Source organism: Petaurus breviceps, unplaced genomic scaffold (genome assembly GCF_028583685.1).
Source record: "Petaurus breviceps papuanus isolate PSGF00001 unplaced genomic scaffold, PetGlider_PUasm1.0 208, whole genome shotgun sequence".
Taxonomy (NCBI): Eukaryota; Metazoa; Chordata; class Mammalia; order Diprotodontia; family Petauridae; genus Petaurus; species Petaurus breviceps.
The window spans coordinates 26,606,789-26,626,263 of NW_027185852.1; the positions used below are offsets into that span (position 1 = coordinate 26,606,789).

At 44.7% G+C, this 19,475-nt stretch overlaps 1 protein-coding gene across 1 annotated transcript in view; it reads left to right on the plus strand.

Moving 5' to 3' along the window:
• LOC138165203 (cytosolic carboxypeptidase 6-like) overlaps positions 1-19,475 on the plus strand; it is an 826,089-nt gene that overhangs the window by 481,568 nt on the left and 325,046 nt on the right. The window lies entirely within an intron of this gene.

The following is a 19,475-nucleotide window of genomic DNA, read 5'->3' on the forward strand; positions in this document are numbered from 1 at the left end:
CCCACAGGATATCCCCTCCTCCAATCTGTTCTCTCCCATATTTTCTCCCATACCCCTTTTGACTTTTCCAGTGGATCTTTATGCCCCAGTGCCTGTATATCTTATTGCCCAATTACATGTAAAATAGTATTAATAATAGTATATATATATATATATATATGTATATTTGAGTATTTGATTTTAAAACTTTGAATTCCAGATTCATTCCCTTCCTCCCTTGTCTCCTACCCTTACTGGGAAGATAAGCAGTTTAGTATAGGTTGTACATGTGTGGCTAATGCAAAACAATAACATAGCAGCTATATTGTAAAAGACTGACTATATTTCCCTCCCTCCTATCCCACCTCCCACTTGTTCTATTCTATACTTTGATCCCATCCCTTTTCAAAAGTGGGTGCTCCCAACTTCCCTCCTCCCCAGCCTGCCCTCCCTTCCATCATCCCCCTTCTCATCCCCTTTCCCCCCCCACTCTCCTGGAGGGGGAGATACCCTATTTAGTGTCTATTTCATTCCCTCCTCAAGCCAAATTCAATGGGAATAAGGTTGACCCATTCCCTTTTGCCTTCCTATTCTTCCCCTCCATTGTAACCATTTTCCCTTGCCTCTTCTGTATGAGATAGTTTACCCCATTCTCTCTCTCCCCATCTCCTCTCATTATATTCCTCTCTCACCTCTTAATTTCACCTTTTAAGTATCATCCCTTTCTGTTAAATTGGTCCTGTGCCCTCTATCTATGTATAACCGTAGGCATATATGCACACATTCACATATGTATTCATATGCCCATATATCCTCATATATATATTCCCTTCAACTACTGAGAAAAGTTTCATCAGTTACAATTATTGTTTTTTCATGTAGGAATGTTAATAGTTCAACTTTGATAAGTTTCTTATGATTTCTTTTCCCTGTTTACCTTCTCATGCTTCTCTTGCTTCTTGTATATGAATGTGAAATTTTCTATTCAACTCTGTTTTTTTCAGCAAGAATGCTTGAAAGAGGGGCGGGCAGGTAGCACAGCGAGTAAGAGCACCAGCTCCAGTGTTGGGATGACCTGGAGATCGAATCCCGGGCTCAGACACTTAGCACCCACCCAGAAACACCTGGCCGTGTAACCTTGAGCAAGTTACTTAAACCCAATTGCTTAGGGGTGGCCAGGTGGCTCAGCAAGGAAGAGCACCAGCTCCAGTGTTGGGATGACCTGTATCAAATCCGGGCTCAGATACTCAGCACCACACCCAGAAATAACTGGCTGTGTAACCTTGAGCAAGTTACTTAACCCTAATTGCTTTTAGAAAAAAAAAAAGAATGCTTGAAAGTCCTGTATTCCACTGAATGACCATATTTTCCCCTGAAACATGATACTCAGTTTTGCTGGGTAGGTGACTCTTTGTTTTAATCCCAGATCCTTTGACCTCTGGAATATCATATTCCAAGCCCTTCGATTCCTCAGTGTAGAAGCTGCCAGATCCTGGGTTATCCTGATTGTATTTCCACAATATTCAAATTGTTTCTTCCTGGCTGCTTGTAATATTCTCTCCTTAATCTGGGAATTCTGGAACCTGGCTATAATATTCCTAGGAGTTTTCTTTTTAGGATCTTTTTCAGGAGGTGATCGGTGGATTCTTTCAACCTCTATTTTGCCCTCTGGTTCTAAAACATCAGGGCAGTTTTCTTTGAGAACTTCCTGGAGGATGCTTTCCAGGCTCTTACTTTGGTCATGGCTCTCAGGCAGTCCAATAATTTTTAAATTATCTCTCCTGGATCTATTTTCCAGGTCAGTGGTTTTTCCCATGAGGTATTTCACATTGCCTTCTATTCTTTCATTTGTTTGGATCTGTTTAATAGCATCTTCATTTCTCATAAAGTCATTAGCTTCCATTTGCTCCAATCTAATTCTGAAGCAATGATTCTCCTCATTGAGCTTTTGAGATTCTTTTTCCATCTGGCAAATTCGACTTTTTAAGGCATTCTTCTCCTCATTGCCTTTTTGAGCCTCTTTTGCCATTTGAGTTATTCTGTTTTTTAAGGTGGTATTTTCCTCAGTCAGGCTGTTGACTCTCATTTTATAATTTTCTTGCATTGTTCTCATTTCTCTTCCCAATTTTTCCTCCACTTCTCTTATCTGCTTCTTAAGGTCCTCTATGGCCTGTAACCAGCTTGTATTTTCCTTAGAAGCTTTTGGTGCAGGAGTTCTGACTTCACTGTCTTCCTCCTGTTCCATGATTTGCTCCTTTTTGTCCCCAAAATAGGAATCTAATGTTGGAATCTTCTGTCTTCTTTGTTTCCTTTGCCTGGTCATGTTGCCCCTCAGTCACTTGATCCCTGGGCATTTTGCCACAGTCGGACTCTGCCACCAGACAGGGAAGCTTTCGTCCCAAACGCTGGGGTTTTCTCAGCTGCCGGAGGTATTAGATGGGTGCCCTCTCTGAGGTCTCACACGCTCTGGCAAGCTGGATACACACCCCAGGACCTCCACCCTAGACTGCAATCCAGATCCAAGCAGGTTAAAGCAAGAGTGCTGGCTGTGCCAGCGGCTCAGCGGCTTCTCGCTCCGGGGGCAAAAGCCACACACTCCCACTTACTGGGTCCCAAAGTCCAGACTGCACTGACCTCTCACTTTGTCCTTCACATCTGTGTGTTGATGAATCTGGAAACGGCTACAGCTGCTGCTGATCTGGGGTCCCCCTGGCTGGCGTCTCTGGATTCTATTTTCTAATCCATTCTGATATCTGATTCCATTTTATAGGTGAGTTCATCTCATTCACATTAATAGTTATGATTTCTAACTCTGTATTTCCCTCTATCCTATTTTCTTTGGTTTGTTATTTTCTCTCTACTTTTACCCCGTCTCTCCTAAAAAGTTTGTTTTGCTTCTGGCCACTGTCTTCCTTATTCTCTCCTCCCTTTTATTACCCTTCCTGCTTTTCTCTTACACCCTTCTCCCCAACTTCCTACTTCTCTGTTGGGTAAGATAGACTTCTATACCACACTGAGTTTGTATATATAGTCTTCTCTGTTTGAACCAGGTCTGATGAGAGTGAGCCTCAAGCATTGCCCACCACTCCTCCCTCTACCATTTTCCCTTCCACTCTAAAAGCTCTTCCTTGTGTGCTTCTTTTTGTGAAATAATTTTACCCATTCTCCTTCTGCCTTCTCCCTTCTCCGAGTACATTCCTCTTTCTCCATCATTTTTTTTAGATTACCCCAACATAATCAATTCATCCTCACACCCTCTGTTTATGTAGACTCTTTCTAACTGCCCCAATAATGATGAAGTTCTTGGGAGTTACATCTGTCATCTTCCTATATAGGAATATAAACAAATTAACCTTACTAAGTCCCTAATGATTTCTCTTTATGTTTACTTTTTATACTTCTCTTGTATTTGTCACATTTTCTAATTCAGCTTTGATCTTTTCATCAGGAATACTTTAAAGTCCTCTATTTCATTAAATCTCCATTTCCCCCTCAAAGGAGTGTATTCAGTTTTTTGGGTAGGCTATTCTTTATTGTAATCCTTGCTCATTTTTTCTTCCAGAATATCATATCCCAAGCCTTCCACTTTTTTTTTTAACATGGAAGCTGCCAAATCTTGTGTGATCCTGTGGCTTTACAATATTTGAATGTTTTCTTTCTGACTCCTTGCAATATTTTCCCCTTAACCTTAGAGCTATGGAATTTGGCTATAGTATTCCTGGGGCTTTTCATTTGTGGCCCTCTTTCAGGGGGTGATTAATAGATTCTTTCAATTTCTATTTTACCCTCTGGTTCTAAAATAGTGGGACAGTTTTTCTTTATAATTTCATGAAATGTGATATCTAGACTCCTCTTTTCATCATAGCTTTTGGGTAGTCCAATAATTCTTAAATTATCTCTCTTCTATCTATTTTCCAGGTCAGCCATTTTTCCAATTAGATAATTTTTTTATTCTTTTGAATTTGTTTTATTGTTTCTAGATGTCTCATGGAGTTGTTAACTTCCACTTGTCCAGTTTTAATTTTTAGAAAATTTATTTTCTTCAGTGAACTTATGCACTACTTTTTCTGTTTGACCAATTCTGCTTTTTGAAAAGTTCTTTCCTTCATTGAATTTTTGGCTCCTCTTTTACTGTTTGGCCAATTCTTTTTTTAAGTTGTTATTTTCTTCAATATTTTTATGTCTCATTTCCCATGCTCTGTTAATTCTCTTGTCATAATTTTCTTGCATCACTTTCATTTAATTTAATTTATCCTCCTCCTCCTTTTCCCCCTACCCTTTATGGTGAGGGATGGAGGGGTGGAGGAGGCATTACTTGCAGGTAGAGATAGTGATGACCAGCTTCCTCTATGTCCCCATTTTCCTGTTAGATGTGATGGTCTCAGACCTGTTCCAAGGTAGAATAGTCTCAGAGGAAGTAGGGCACTTCCCATCACTGGGGTTCTCTAAGCAGGGACTGGACAGCTTCTTTGAGGGAGGGAGCCCTCTGAGCCCCTTCAGTCCTCAGGATTCTGTCATCCTTGCCTCTGCTCATTCCCTCAGCCTGCCATGCCTTCTGCCATCTCAGCCACATCTCTGCTGCACAAGTTCCTTTACTCATCCTTTAAAGCCACCCCTCTGGGAAGTCCTCCTTGACTCCCTTGTTAAGTATTAACCCAAGGCCTCAGAGAATGCTTTGCTCCCCCTTGTATGCACTTGCAATCACCTGCCCGTGTCTTGTCTGCCCCTATCCAGGTTGTGAGCTGATGAAGGCAAATTTTTGTGGTCATGATCTAAACCTTGTTTCTTCCCAGTGTCTGGGATCTCTGCCCAGCAAAGCCTGAATAATTGTTAATTGAAGTGGAATTCTGTGATAAGGAGCAGAAAGACAACCTCAGTTCAGTTCCTCAGGAGCCTTAGGTGTCCTCAGGCCCTCCCCAAGAACAAATGCAGCAAAGCTTTGTATCTGTTCCCCCTGTAGACATCTCCTCCAGCAAGATTTTGGGCCATGATGACCCTGGGTCCTCAGCATCTGGCCCACTTGAGCATAAGCTCTGGGAGGGCCATCCAAGTTGGAAAGACTTTTTTGTATGCACCCAGTGATCAATTAATTGATCACCTGGTAACTCAGCAGGCTCTTTTAAGGGTATCCTATGTGCCGGGCCTTGGGAACACACAAACAAAAAGGAAAGTGGTAGACTCTATTTAGCATCTATGGACCAGAGCAGGTAAGCTTGTGGAGACCCACCTCCAGAGTTGGGCCACCAGCCGATAAGGTCTTTGGGGAAACCCAGAATAAACAGGTATAAGGGGTGGAGAGACCACCCACAGACAGTGTAGCTAGCCTAGGCCTCAGGGTTAGTGATCAATCTGTCCATCAGTACACATCTATTAAGCACCCATTGTGCACCCAGCACTGTGCCAGGTCTGGGGAAATAAAGACCAAACGGAAGCAGTCACTGCCCTCAGGGAGCTTACAGTCTGTTGGAGGCCCCCTGTACACATAGGCATACTACATATGGAGAAGACCCAAGGTGATCTGGAGGAGTGTGGGCGCTCTCAGCAGCTGGATAAAAGGTTTCACATAGATAATTGTGCTGGGGATGCCAGGACTTCTAAGAGGAGGGAGAGAGATCTAGTGGACAAGCAGCAAGGTGAAGGCAGAGGTGGGAGATCCTGTTGGGTGAGGAGCAGGAAGATGGCAGTTCTGTTTTAACCAAGACAGGAATGAAACAGTCCTTGCTCTCAGGCTGCTTGTGTTTTCTTGAGAGACACTCTTCACTTAGAAATGTAAAGCCAGGAGATGTGGAGGCCGTTGGGAAGGGTATCTCTGTGCTGCCTTCATTGTCATTGCCCTTCCCACCCTAAGCCCTTGTATTCTGAAGCTTTAATCATCCAATTTAATCACCCAAGCCAGCTCTGGGCTTAGTTTGTTGTTGCTATCCCAGGGAAAATATGCTATGGGGCTGGGGTTCACTGGCCCCTCCTCTGCTGTTCTATGGAATTTTCAGTACATAAGCAATGTGAATAGGACCACAATACCACCGAGCTCCCACATCAGAAAAACTCCTAACACTAGGGAGCTGCCATGATTTAATCTATTTTTATCTGTACTGAATCCCGGACTTCTTGATGTTTGAGACAAAATTCAGGAGACAGGAAAAGTTTAGGGGAGAGCACATTATAGTGTCTCTTACAGAACAGACAAGCAGCATGGAAGTGGGGGAAAGAGCAGAGCTTGCTTCCCCCCTTTCTTTTTGTACAAAATTCCTCATTCCTTGAAGAAGTAGAATAAGAAGTAGGTCCAATCCCCTTTTCTCTCTCTCCCCCCTCCCTCTCTCCCTCTCCCTCTCCTGCTCCCTCTTCCTCTCCCTCTCCGTCTCCCTCTTCCTCTCCCTCTTTTTCTTCCTCTTCTTCTCCCTCTCCCCCTCCCTCTTTCCCTCTCTCTCCTTCCATCCCTCCTTCATTCTCCTCCTAGTTATTTCACAATCTTTCCATTCCTCTTCCCTCTCTCCTTCCTGCTCTTCCTTCTCTCTCTCCTTCCAGTTCTTCCACAGTCTTTCCATTCTTCCTCACTCTCTCCTTCCATCTCTCTTCAGTCTCTCCTTCCATCCTTCCTTTCATTTTGTCCTTTCTTCTTTTCTCCTCTGTTGACAATCAGCTTATGTGGGTCCAGTCACTGCTACTGCTGCTGTTCAGCTCTTGAGGTCCCTGTTCCTGTTTCTCAGTCTGTCTGTCACAGATCGTGTACCGCTTACAAAATTCCTGGGCATGACACAAGCCCAACTCTGGACTCAAAGACAACAGTAGCTTCAGATGATTCTTAGGGTTGAGATAGAAATGCTTGGACCTCTGAACTGGAAACTCCAAAATGCTCATCAGTACTCCAACCCACATAGTATAAGGATATACAGAATGAATACCTGTTGGTTACAGAAGGGGATGCCAGGAATCGCCTCTTGAAGGCCACCATGGGTGCCAGGCAGTGGCAGTGAGGAGGGCATGTGTGCGGGAGGGAGGCAGCACCAGGTGCCAGGACTCCAGAGTCAGTGCTCTCAGTGGTGACTGTACCCTGGGGCACCTGGAAGCAGAGGCCCACAGAGGAGGGCCTTGTGCCAACATACCATTGGACACACGAGAGGTTCCAAACAGTGGAGAGAAGAGGCGAGCATGTCTTTGTGTAGGGAAGATTGTGTCAGTGCCAGAGATGATTCTCTTGGGGGTGAGTAGAGAAGCAGCTTTGAGGATTGGGAAGGAGTTCACTTTCTCTGTTAACCCCAGCATGGTAGGCTTGGAAGCCTGGTCTCTGGCTTCTCCCCCTCCAGCTCCTGATGCCCTGGGAATGACAGGGCTGAAGCACCAACCCCTCTTCCAGAGCCCCAGGTGAGGTGCTCTGTGTGCTGGTGAATGGACTGTTTGCTTGTTATTTCTTCCAGACTTTGGGACAGAGTGGAGTTAATGAATGAATGAAATCATTGATTTAAACTCTTCTGCTATTAACATTCTCCCAGCACTTGCATAAGGATGAAAATATGAATACATCTCCGAGAGGATTCCTTTGCCATTCTAATGACTATATTAAACTTTCAGATATAGTAATGAAATTCTAATTGTTTTAGAGACACAATTAAAACAAAAGATGATGAATAAATCCTTGGAAAGGGCCAGAGAAGGCTGCTGGAGCAACCCAGACAAGAAGTTGGAAAAGCATTCCTCAGGGGAGGGAGAGCCCATAATGCTGGGAAAACTGGCCCATGATTACACACAAATCATTAGGTCAAAGGACTCTCTTGTAGAGGCAACAAACCTAGAGGCTGCAGGTGATAACACAGCTGGAATGGTGTCATTCTAGGGGATGGATGTGATTAGCTGAGGAGGGCCCGGGCAACTCGACATTAATTTTTTTTAATGAATAAATGGCTTCATTAAGGACTTAGGTGGCCTGTTTGATGAGGGATAGCTCCCTCTAGGTTCAGCAGGAACTCTGATCTTACCTAAGACCAGAAAACCTGCAATAGCATCTGGAAAGAATTCAAGATCTCAGGCTTAATTGGAGTGAGAGTTGTAGAAGTTTATTGTTATGCTTCTATGAGAAGCGGGCAAGAGTCCTTTAGGGGACCTGCAAGTGAGAGGGGTACAGGCTTATACTTTTAAAGGGTAGGGCTGCCATTGTCAGGGCTGACCTGATGGAGGGAAGGGACCTCAGTGCATAGATAAAGGTTAGAGCTGACCGAGAGGAACTTGTGACTTAAGTGCATAGATAGTTTAGATGAGATTTGGGTCAGACCTGAGGAGACATGAGGCAAGGACAAAGGAGTATTTGGGCCAGGACATGGGAGACATGAAGAGATTAAGTAAGAACAAAGGAGTCACCAGTTGTTGCCCACGCCAAGTGCAAATAGGGGGAAGGGGCAGAGTTTGAGGCTGGGAAAGGGATTTTACAGATTACAATTTTACAATACAAATTGCAGTTACAATTGTACAAACTGGTTTTACAAATTGGTTTTACAAATTGATCTAGACCCCAGGTACCCCATCATGTTTAGCAGGTGACCCAGTGCTGAGAAGGATGACTGTACTACTGGATGACAGAGTCAGGATCCCAAAAGATGTGTTCCTATTGTATTGGCTTAGAACATTGTACTGAATCTAATAAGAGTGAAATTTAACATCTTATACTTGGGTTCAAAAAAACCTTAATGAGTAAATGTGTGGGAACCTTGGCTAGACAGCCATTAATATGAAAAAGATCTGGGGGTTATAGTGGACCACAAGCTCCATATGAGTCACAGGCCCTATGTGACTGCCAAGAAAGCTAATGGGATTTTGAGTTTCCTTAGGTGGTTTGAGCACTGTGCAGAGTTCCATGGTTTAGGAAATAGTGTATTCACTATCAGAGGCAGTTAGTGAATGCTTATTGACCTGACATGAGCATCAGATGTCAGGGCTGAGCCCAACTTTGGGACAGAGAACATAGAGCATCATTGCAGGCTAAGGTCTCTGAAGATGCTATTACCCAGAGAGGGCAAGAAACCTTCCTGGGGCCACAATTCCAGGTTGAGCCAAGATCCAAACTCAGGTCTTCTGTTTCCAGTCTAGGGTTCCTACCTCTTATCTTTGGCTGCCTATACAACATACCTGGTGATTGGCAGATTCACCCCCTCCTTTTCCCAGTCAAGTTATTCTGACAGAAGTAGAGCAGAACCCTGTCTCCCATGAGGCCAAATCCCCATTGCTGGAGATCACCCATCTTCCCCAGGAGGACCTAAGAAGGCAGGTAAAGGAGACCATTTGGGGTGAAGTACCCCTGTGGGAGGTGACTGACGGGATGTTGGTGTAGTGGTGTCAGGAAGGCAAGGATCCTCCCCCACAGCAGGACTTGGCAGGGCTTTCAAAGCTCCATGACTTTTCTCAGGTGATGGCAGCTTTGTCGAAGAGAGCACAGCATTAGTCACCCGATCGAATGCTTTCCCTTCCTCTGATGACACAGACTCTTAAAATGGAGCAGCCTTGTGGGTTGGGTTTTTCCCCTCAATTTCATTTTCCCTCCCCCAGGAGATCAGTGTTGACAAGCAGAGATATCAATTGCGCACAGATCCAGAGTCTTGGAGCTGGGCTGGCCCTCCTTCCCACTGCCCTCTGGGACCGAGCAGAACAAGTGTAGGCCATCATCCCCAGGACCACCAGCCCTCAGATACATGGGCTCAGACAGCATGGCCTCCTGGCATCTCCTCTCCTTCAGCCTGATCACCTATCCCTAGTTTGTTCAACAGCTGTGACAGACAAGCTCTGGCCTCTGGGCCACCTCTGTGAAGCCTCCCCACTCCCCTCCCAGCTCCCCTCGTTTGATTGTAAACTCCTTAAGAGCTACGTGCTTGTGTTTGTATCCCAAGAATTTAGCTCAATGCCTGCCACATAGTAGGCAGTTAATAAATATTCAGTCACCCTGCCCACCTATCTACTTATCCATCTACCTGATTACTTATCTACCTCTCTTGCCCTCCCTTCCTCCTCCTCTCCATTGCTCATACTCTCCCTCCCTTTAATTCTCTCCCTTTCCCCCTTACCTTTTCTCAGAGTGCTGTCCAGCTTACCACCGTCCTCACACTGTGGTGCACAGAGCTGAACACAATTCTCTACAGGGAATCTGACCAGGGCAGATGGCAAAATGACCCACTAGCCCTGCATACTCTTGGCCACTCTCAGTTCAGCCCAAGACTGAAGTAGCCCTCCTGGGGCCAGCCCACCACAATGTTGTATGTTGAGCCCTGGTCCTGGAGGGCAGTGGGAAGTGGGACCAGCCCAGCTCCAAGACTCTGGATCTGTGCGCAATTGATATCTCTGCTTGTCAACACTGATCTCCTGGAAGAGGGAAAATGAAATTGAGGGGAAAAACCCAACCCACAAGTCTGCTCCCTTTTAAGAGTGGTCCACTAAAACCTCTTTTTCATAGGGATTGCTGCCTGGCTGTGCTTTCCCCACATCATGCTTGTGAGGTTGATGCTTTTAGCTGGAGGGAAAAAAAACCTTTCAATTTACTTCTATTAATGGTGACCTTCTTTGGTCCAGGGCAATATTTTAGCCTGTTGGAATCTTTTTTGTATATTGCCTTGGTCGGTCAGCCCTGTTTTGTGTGATTATGATGATTATGATGCGATTATAATCATCCACATTATTATAGAACTGAATTTTAATAATTCAGTTTGAGCTTTTACTAGGCACCTACTCTGTATTAGGCAGGCTCTGTGCTGGGTGCTGAGGGCACAGAAACAAAAAGGACACCCATTCTTGTCCGTGAGAGTTAACATTCTTCTAAGGTGATACAACTTATAGATAAGTGGGGTGAGCACATCAAGTAGCCAGAGTTAGCCCAAAGCATAGAGTTTGTGACCCCAAAGTATAGACATGAAGTAAATACCAGGTAAGTGGGGTCAGAAAGACCACTAACAATGTCTGGGGAGAAGCCTCAGGGAAAATGAGCCCTTGAGCTGAACCTTGATGGAAGTTAGGAATCAAGGGAAGAAGGGAGGGGGGAGGAAAGGAGGGAAAGAGGGAGGGAGGGAAGGAAGGAAAGGAGGGAAAGAGGGAAGAAATGAAAGGAGGAAGAGAGGGAGGGAGGGAAGGAAGGAAAGAAAGGAAAGAGGCAGGGAAGAAAGGAAAGGAGGGAGAGAGGGAAGGAAGGAAAGGAAGGAAAGAAGGAAGGAAGAAAGGAAGGGAGAGAAGGATAAGGGAAAGGAGGAAAGGAAGAAGGGAGGAAGTAAGGAAGGAGGAAGGGAAGGAAAGTGAAGGGAAGGAGGGAAGGAAAAGAGGGAGAAAGGACAGAAAGAAGGGAGGAAGGAAAGAAGGGAGCAATTATTAAACCCTCACTATGTGCAGAGCCCTACGCTGAGTACTGAGCTCACATTTCAGTAGGAGACAACACATGTAGGCGGTTTCAGCTGCATCAGATGGAGAGATCTAGTGGTCTCTAGGGGATATTGAAGAAGCCAGTTTATCTGGAGCACAGAGTGGGAGAGGAGGCAGGAAGGTCAGGCTGAGGGGAGCAGTGGAAGGTCCTTGCTCAATGAGGTGACCCGATCAGACTTGTGCTTTAGGAGGGATAAGAAGTCAGACCATTGAGGATGAGGATCCAGGTAAGCTTGTCAGGGCCTGAATGGTGTTGGGGAGGAGAGAACTGACATGAGGAGGAAGAGTCAACAAGACTTGATACCTGACAGTGTGTGGTGATGATGGGTTAGGGAGAAGTCGAGAAGAATTCGGAGGTTATGAATCTGGCCAATAAGAAGGATGGTGGTGATCTGGGCAGAAACAGAACAATTGAGAAAGGGGTGCAAAAACATCTGTTTTGTTTTGGGTATGGTTGGATGACTGTGGGTGATTTAGGTGTAGATGTCCATTAGACAGTTGGAGATATGGGACCAGAGTTTGAGAGGTTGGGCTGGATTTCTAGATCTGGGAATCATTTGCTTAGAGATGAGTGAACCCATGGGGGGCAGGGGGAGATACAGAGACAGAGAGAGAGAATAAATATAAAAAGAAAAGAGATGATAGAGCCTTAGGGGGCACCCACACTTTGGAGGTAGGAGATAGAGGATGATTCAGCAAAGTTGACTTAGAAGGAACAGTGAGTCAGAGAGGAAAGCCAGGAGAGAACATTGTCACAAAAGATGAGGAAAGAGACAGATCCAGGAGGAAAAGTTGGCCAACAATGTCACAAGCTATAGAGAGGTCATAGATAATAGGGTCTGAGAGGACATCATCAGATGTGACAGTTACAAAATCATGGATAACATTGGAAAGGGTGTCATCACTTGAGCGATGGGGTCAGAAGGCAGGTTATGAGTAACTGAGGAGTAGTGAGTAAAGAAATTAAGGCAATAAGGAAATAGTTTTGGGGTTTTTTCTAGGAGAAAATGTTGTAGTACAGTCTTCAAGGGAGATCCTATAGATGTTATTTTCCCTACTCAATCAATCAATTATAGGATCATAGGATTGGAACTGGAAGCATCTTAGAGGTCATCTGGTCCAATTTCCTCATTATTACAGATCACTGAAGTCCAACTAGTTAGAGGAATTGTCCAAAATCACCCAGGGAGCAAACAGCAGCACTGAGGATTGGGCTCTGAGCTAGGCACCTTTCCTGCTATTCCAAGCTTCTTCCTGACAACCAAAGAATACCAGGTGTCTGCTGTGAGCCAGGCTCCGTGCTGGCTCTGGGGGTGTCTCTCAAATGCACTGGCTTCTTATTTCTTTAGGAGTTCCCACCAATGGCGCAGTGTGAAGCCTGTCCATCCCCTATGACTGATCCCTGTTGAGGGAGTCCCCCCAGCATGGTGCAGACCTTTCCCCTGCTTTCTATTCCTGTCCTGTGGGCACAAGGGGAGCTCTTTGGCTCTCTGCCTGCCAGCTCATGCCATCCCCACATGACCAGCCCATCTTTTCTCCCTGTCATACCATTCCTTGATGATACCCTAGACTCCTTGGTTTCCCACCCACCATGTGTCTTTCCAGTGCCTTCACTGTTATGTTCGTCTTTAATTCTTCAGAGTCATCGGTGGTTCCAGGTCTCACTGTCATGCAGAGACACCACTAGAGTATCTGCATCAGAAAGATTGGCCCTGGCCTTCATGGAAGCAGGGGTCCTCTACAGCGTACCGAAAGCCGCCCAGCCCACTCCCCTCCTCCTCTGCGGCTTTGGGCACACATTTGCCCATCTCTGCACTACTCCATTCCTATGGGAAGACCCTGTGGACAAGCTCCATAGTGCAGATAAAAGATGCTTGCCTTTTGGACATGTTCTGTTCTGTCAAGTCAAATACTTTTTTTTTTTTGTATTTAATCAACAGTAAGCATGATTGCATCTTATTTTCTCCACAACTCTCAATCAATTGTGAATTGATAAAGATAAACCCATTGTCAGATATTATTGAGAAAGCCAGCCTGCTCCCCACTAATGCCCTCATCCAGGGTCCCTGCACTTCCCATAGAGATGACCCACAGAGATTGTGTGGAGATGGGAAAGGAGGTAGACAGGTCGCTAGTTGTTACTCTTCTCATAGGGCTCTGTGGACCTGCTGGGTCAGAGCGGGGCAAGTTGGGAGGGCAACTGCCAGGCATAGACGAGAAACATCTCGTCCCATGTGGCTGCTTTCCCACCTTTGTTCTTCTATCCAAGTGTGGTGGTTCCACTGTCCTTAGCAAAGAAGGAAAATCCATGCCACTTTTCTCCTTTTTGGATTTCTCTGTCTATTTTCGTCCTTGATTGCCTTTGGGATGACTGCCCAGGTGGCTCTTTTTGCCGGCCTTTATTTAGAATGTCTTTACCCTCCACTGCTTCTCTCTGCTTTATGAGATGCTCCTGCTCATAACCATTCAGCATCTGTCCTCATAACCCTTTAAAGACAAATTTCCATTCTGACCCATGGTCCTCTTGGAAGCCATCTCTGTCTGCTGACTAAGGTGCTCTCTGGGCCATCTTTGTCTCCTTGTTGTAATTCATTTACATTCATTTGACTTCTGGATGAAATTATTAGAGTCCACGACAATGTCATTTCTGTTTTCCCTTTCCTAGTTTCAATGACTTGTTGAAATAATTCAGGATTAATCATGTCTTTTTTCTTATTACTACCATTATAGTATGTTGTATTATTACTGGGTCTTTTTTTCTCATTACTATTTACTTTTTGTTCATCATACATTCTAAAGAAGTTTCATTATCAAGTTTCCAATCCAGTGGTGATGAGTTTCTTGATGGTTAGCTAGGCCAGTCCTTGGAAGACAAAATCATTCTGTTGCCAGAACCATATGCCAAGCCTTTCCAACCTGAGACAACAGTACAGAGCCTGTGTTCCCATGGCATGACTTCCGTCACCTCCAGGATGCAGAGGACAGAGTTAGCATCCACAATGAGACGTTGAAGACAGAAGCTGGAAATACAAAGGTGAAAAATGAAACAATTCCCGTCCTCTATCAGAGGAGACAACATGTAAGCATATACATGATAAATATATCAGAATAAATACAAATAGATCTTTTGAGTACTTATGATTATTTTGACTTTTTTTTTGCCTTTTGGAGGGTAGTTGGGGTTAAGTAACTTGCCCAAGGTTACAAGGCTAGTTTTTGTGTGTGTGTTAAATGTCTAAGGCTAGATCCGAACTCAGGACCGCCTGACTCTGGGGCCAGCTCTTTACTCACTGCGCCACCTGGCCACCCTGATTGTTTTGACTTTTTGAAAAATGAAGTTTGTGTCACCATCTTGTTCAAAGTGCCATTGTCATTTCTAAAAGGAAACGAGACAGATTTCTATAGTTAGATTCCAGCTTTTAGATAAATATACAACAGCTCAAGAGGGAAGACTTAGCCCTGGAAAGTTTAGAAAAGGCTTCACATAGAAGACAGGACATGAGACTCATGAGTCTAGATGGAAGATGGGATTCTGTGGAGTAGAGGGGAAGGGGTGGGGCATTCCAGGCATGGGAGACAACCACTACAAAGAAAGGAGGACCAGAGATGGAGCACTGTGGGTATGGAGCAAAGAGAAGGCCCCTTTGGCTAGGGTCTAGAGCATGATGTCCACCAAGACCACAAAGACCATCAGGGGCCACGTTGTGAAGAGGCTATTCAATGTTATACTCGAGGCTGACCTTGGAATTCTAGCTGTGTTGTTGTAAAACACTTAGGCTTTGCCTGGGATTGTACCCCTACTGACTCTGATGCCAACTTGCCAGGCAACCTTGTCCAAGTTGCCTCATTTCTTGTAATGTCATATTACAGTGGCCCCCTACTCAGTAAACTCCAGGGGCTCCCTTCTGCCTTGGGGATCTGTGTTTGGCAGCATGCTCTTTAGCCTTTTTATCAGTGATCTGGGTAAAGAAATAAGTGGCAGGCTCACAGGATCTACAGATGGCAGCAGGCTAGGAGGGAGAGCTAACTCAGTGGAGGACAGAGTCAGGATCCCAAGGGGGCTTGGTAGACTAGAGCCTTGGCCTGAATCTGAGCTGGTGAAATTCAGTGGCGACAAATGTAAACTCTTCCATTTGACTTTCAAGTATCAGCTTCACAAGTACAAGCTGGGGGAGGCACGGTTAGGCAGTAGTTTGCCTGAAAAAATTCTGGGGGTTTGGGTAGATTGCAGCTCAGTATGAGTCAGCAGTGTGATGGGGCAGCCAAGAAGACTAATGAGGACTTGGGCTTCATGAAGAGAGACTTTGCATCCAGAAATGCGGAGGTAAGAGGGCCTGCTGTCTTGTGGCCTGGTTTGGCCATTTCCAGATCTGAATGCCACAGGAGAGCAGCCAGGGAGGGCAGCCAGGATGGGAAGAGGCTGCATTCATGACACATGAGGTTCATTTGGAGGAGCTAAGTATGTTCAGCCCCTCAGGGTCATGTGCTAGCCTTTCCAAAGAACGTGAAGGGCTGTAATAAGGAAGAGGGCTTAGACAGTATTTTTTCCTGTTTGGCCCCAAAGTGGTGATCATTGGATGGCAGTTGCAGAAAGACTCATTGACTGGGAGAAAGACGTGCTTCAGAGTGCTGCCCACAAGTGAAGTGGGCTGCCTTGTGAGCTGGAGCTTGCCAAAGACCTTGCAGCAGAGGTTAGGGTGCCCCGTGACAGGGGGGGTGCAAAGGGGACACTTCCTCAGAGGCAGGCAGGGCTGATGCCTCCGACAGCTTTCCAGCTCTACGGGTCTGTGGCCCCACCAGACACTAGCAAGCTTTAACATTCACTGCTACGGCCTCTCCATTTTCCATCAATTTTAAACCAAAGTTCAGAGGGTTTGTTGGAGACAGAAATTCTCCTTGTGCACACATCCGAGCTGGAGACAGCTGACGCGGGATAGCAAGGGGGCGGTAGGATGACTATTTAAATCATTTGATGGACTCAGCAGTTGGTGATTGAAACATGTAAGTGACCTTTGCCAAGGTGCCCAAGGAGCATCTTACCCCTACTGTCTTCTTTAATCTTTGGGTTTGGGGGAATGAGGGAAAAGATGTGTTTTCTTCTGAGCAGAAAATGTGTTCATTTGATCTATATTCCAGTTGTTTACAAGCTTTGCCATTCTATAGGTGGAGTGGATAGAGCCCGGGTCTTGGAGTCAAGATGACCTGAATTCAAATTCAGCCGCAAATGCTTACTACCCGTGTGACCATAGACAAGTCACTTAACCTCTCTCAGCCTCCGTTTCCTCATCTGTAAAATGGGGATAATAACAGTACCTACATCACAAGGTTATTGTATGGAACAAATGAAATAGTATTTCCAAAGTGCTTTGCAAACCTTAAGGTGCTGTATAAATGTAACTATTTTTGTTTTTTATAATGGACATCCTCTTTATGGCTGATCTCATTGGAAAGGCTTTCTTGTTTAATGCCTTATCATCCTGGATCTTGGTTTGCAGTAGATATTGCTTAAGGAAAGACCCTTATCTTCCTATGTCTTTTAGTGATTTTTTTCCAAACAGAACTAGATATTGTACTTTGTCAGAAGCTTTTCAGCTTCTTTCCATATAATCATATCGGGGTTTTTTTTGTTTCTTGTTATTCAAGTGACTTATATTCATAGTTTCCCTGACATTCTCTGTTCTCTTTTCTAAGGACCCTCTGAACTCTGACATTCCATATTCTGTGGTCTCAGGAGCCTCTTGAGGCTTAGCAGATGGCAGTTCAGAATCTCAGAGCTGATCGGGACCTCTGAGGCTCCTGGTCCGGTTAGAACTTGAGGACGCTGCTTATTTGCTTCATCTCCAACAAGTTGTCACCAGAGCTCTCTGCTTACAGACCTCCCAGGGGAACTCCACCATCTCCCCAGGCAGCCCCCTTCCCCTTTTGTATAGTTCAGCTTCTTAGGGAGATTGTCCTTCCATGAAGCCTCAGCTTTCCTCTTTGGGCTCAATGTCAAGGTGCAACATGACAACCTGCAGGTTTAATAAGCAAGCCATCTGTCTCTTTAGCTGGGTCATTGATAAAAATATTGCCCAAAACATACTGAGGAATCCCACTAGAGACCTTCCTCCAAGGGGATACTGACCCATTAATAATAACTCCCTTTTCTCAGCAATCCATTGTGGTAGGAAGATCATCTTCCCCCTCTGAAGGGAGAGGGACAAGGGCTGGACATGAGATTGCATTGGTGTAGGGACCTCCCAGATGAGGAAATGCCCTCTCCCAAAGCCAGTCAGTACCTTCTCTACAACTTACAATTTTAGGGAGCTGCCAGGAGCCCTGAGAGGTCATGTCAGTGTTAAGAGGTTGGCTTGCTCAGGGTCACATTGCATTTGTCAGAGGCAAGATTTGAACTCAAGTTTTCCTGACTCTGGGGCTACCTTTCTATCTGCTCTGCCACACTGTCTCTTACCCTCCTTTTACAGACAGTTGCTTGCTCATGATCACACAGCTGGCCATTATCTGTTTGAGCTGGCATATTTACAGGGCATTAAGATAAAAGGCAACAGCTCACACAGGGAGAGTGGTTAACAAACTTTACTGCTACTCAAAGCAGCTGGCCACAGCTTTGGTTCTGTGTGACCATAATGGGCAGTATACAAAGGCAGGGGCAAGAGGTTGGGGGAGTGTCTTCATATTGACTGTGAAACCAGTTTTTTTTTAAATCAACTGTTGTGTTCAGAATCCAGAGCTCAGCCTTAAGGGAAATAGAAAGCCTGACTTGAGGGAAGTAAGGATTAGCAAGGCCTACTCAAATTTATAAAAATACAAGTCATTCCCTAATTGATAAATGGTCAAAAGATATGAATGGGCAGTTTTCAGACTAAGAAGTTCAAACTATCTATAGCCATATGAAAAAATGGTCTAAATCACTATTGATTAGAGAAATGCAAATTAAAATCACTCTAAGGGACCACCTCACACCTATCAGATTGACTATTTTGACAAAAAAAAAGGAAAATGTTGAATATTGGAGGGAATGTGGGAAAACTGGGACACTAATGCACTGTTGGTAGAGTTGTGAACTGATCCAACCATTCTGGAGAGCAATATGCAATTTTACCCAAAGGGCAATAAAACTGTGGATACCCTTTGATCCAGCAATACCACAATTACCTCTGTATCCTAAAGACATAAAAAAAAGGAAGAGAGAGAAAAAAACCTATTTGTATAAAAATATTTATAGCAGCTTTTATTGTGGTGGCAAAAAATTGGAAATTGAGGGAATGCCCATCAATTGGGGAATGGCTAAACAAGCTATGGTATATGATTGCAACGGAATATTATTATGTTATAAGAAATGATAAATAGGCAGATTTCAGAAAAACCTGGAAAGACTTACATGAACTGGTGCAGAGCGAACAGAGCCACGAGAGCAATGTATACAGTAACAGCAATATTGTTCAACAAAGAATTGTGAATGACTTAGCTCATTCTCAGCAATGCAATGATCCGAGACAATCCCAAAGGACTCATGATGAAGCATGTTTTCTGCCTCCAGAGAAAGTACTAATATTGACTGAATAAAGACTGAGACATGCTATATTTCACTTTATTTCTTTTTTTTCTTTTATTTAAGTCTTCTTGTACAAAATGACTAGTATGGAAATGTTTCACATGATTGCACATGTATAACCTGTATCTGATTGCTTACCATCTTAGGGAGGAAGAAAAGGATAGAATCTAGAACTCAAAACTTTACATAAAATATTTTCAAAAAAATTTTTAAACGTTAGCAAGGCCTGGTTCCTGCCCCCATGGACCCCACAGAACTCCCCAGCTAGGCAGGGTTTGGTAGAATAGGGAGTGGAGGTGCGTAGAGTGGGTCCATGATTTCACCGTCCCTCCAGAATGGCTCCACATTGTTTCTGTTTGTATTCCCACTGCTCAACAGAGTCCTTGCACATAGTCAGAGCTCTATAAATGCTTGTTTATTCGCTCACTCATAGTTTCTGAAGGAAGGTGCCCAGGAAGCTGAGACAGTGTTGAGGTCATCTTCTTCCTTTCCTAGCCTATCATCTCCCCAGGAGTAGAAACTCTGTCTTCCTTCTACTTTCTGAGGTTGCTTCCAG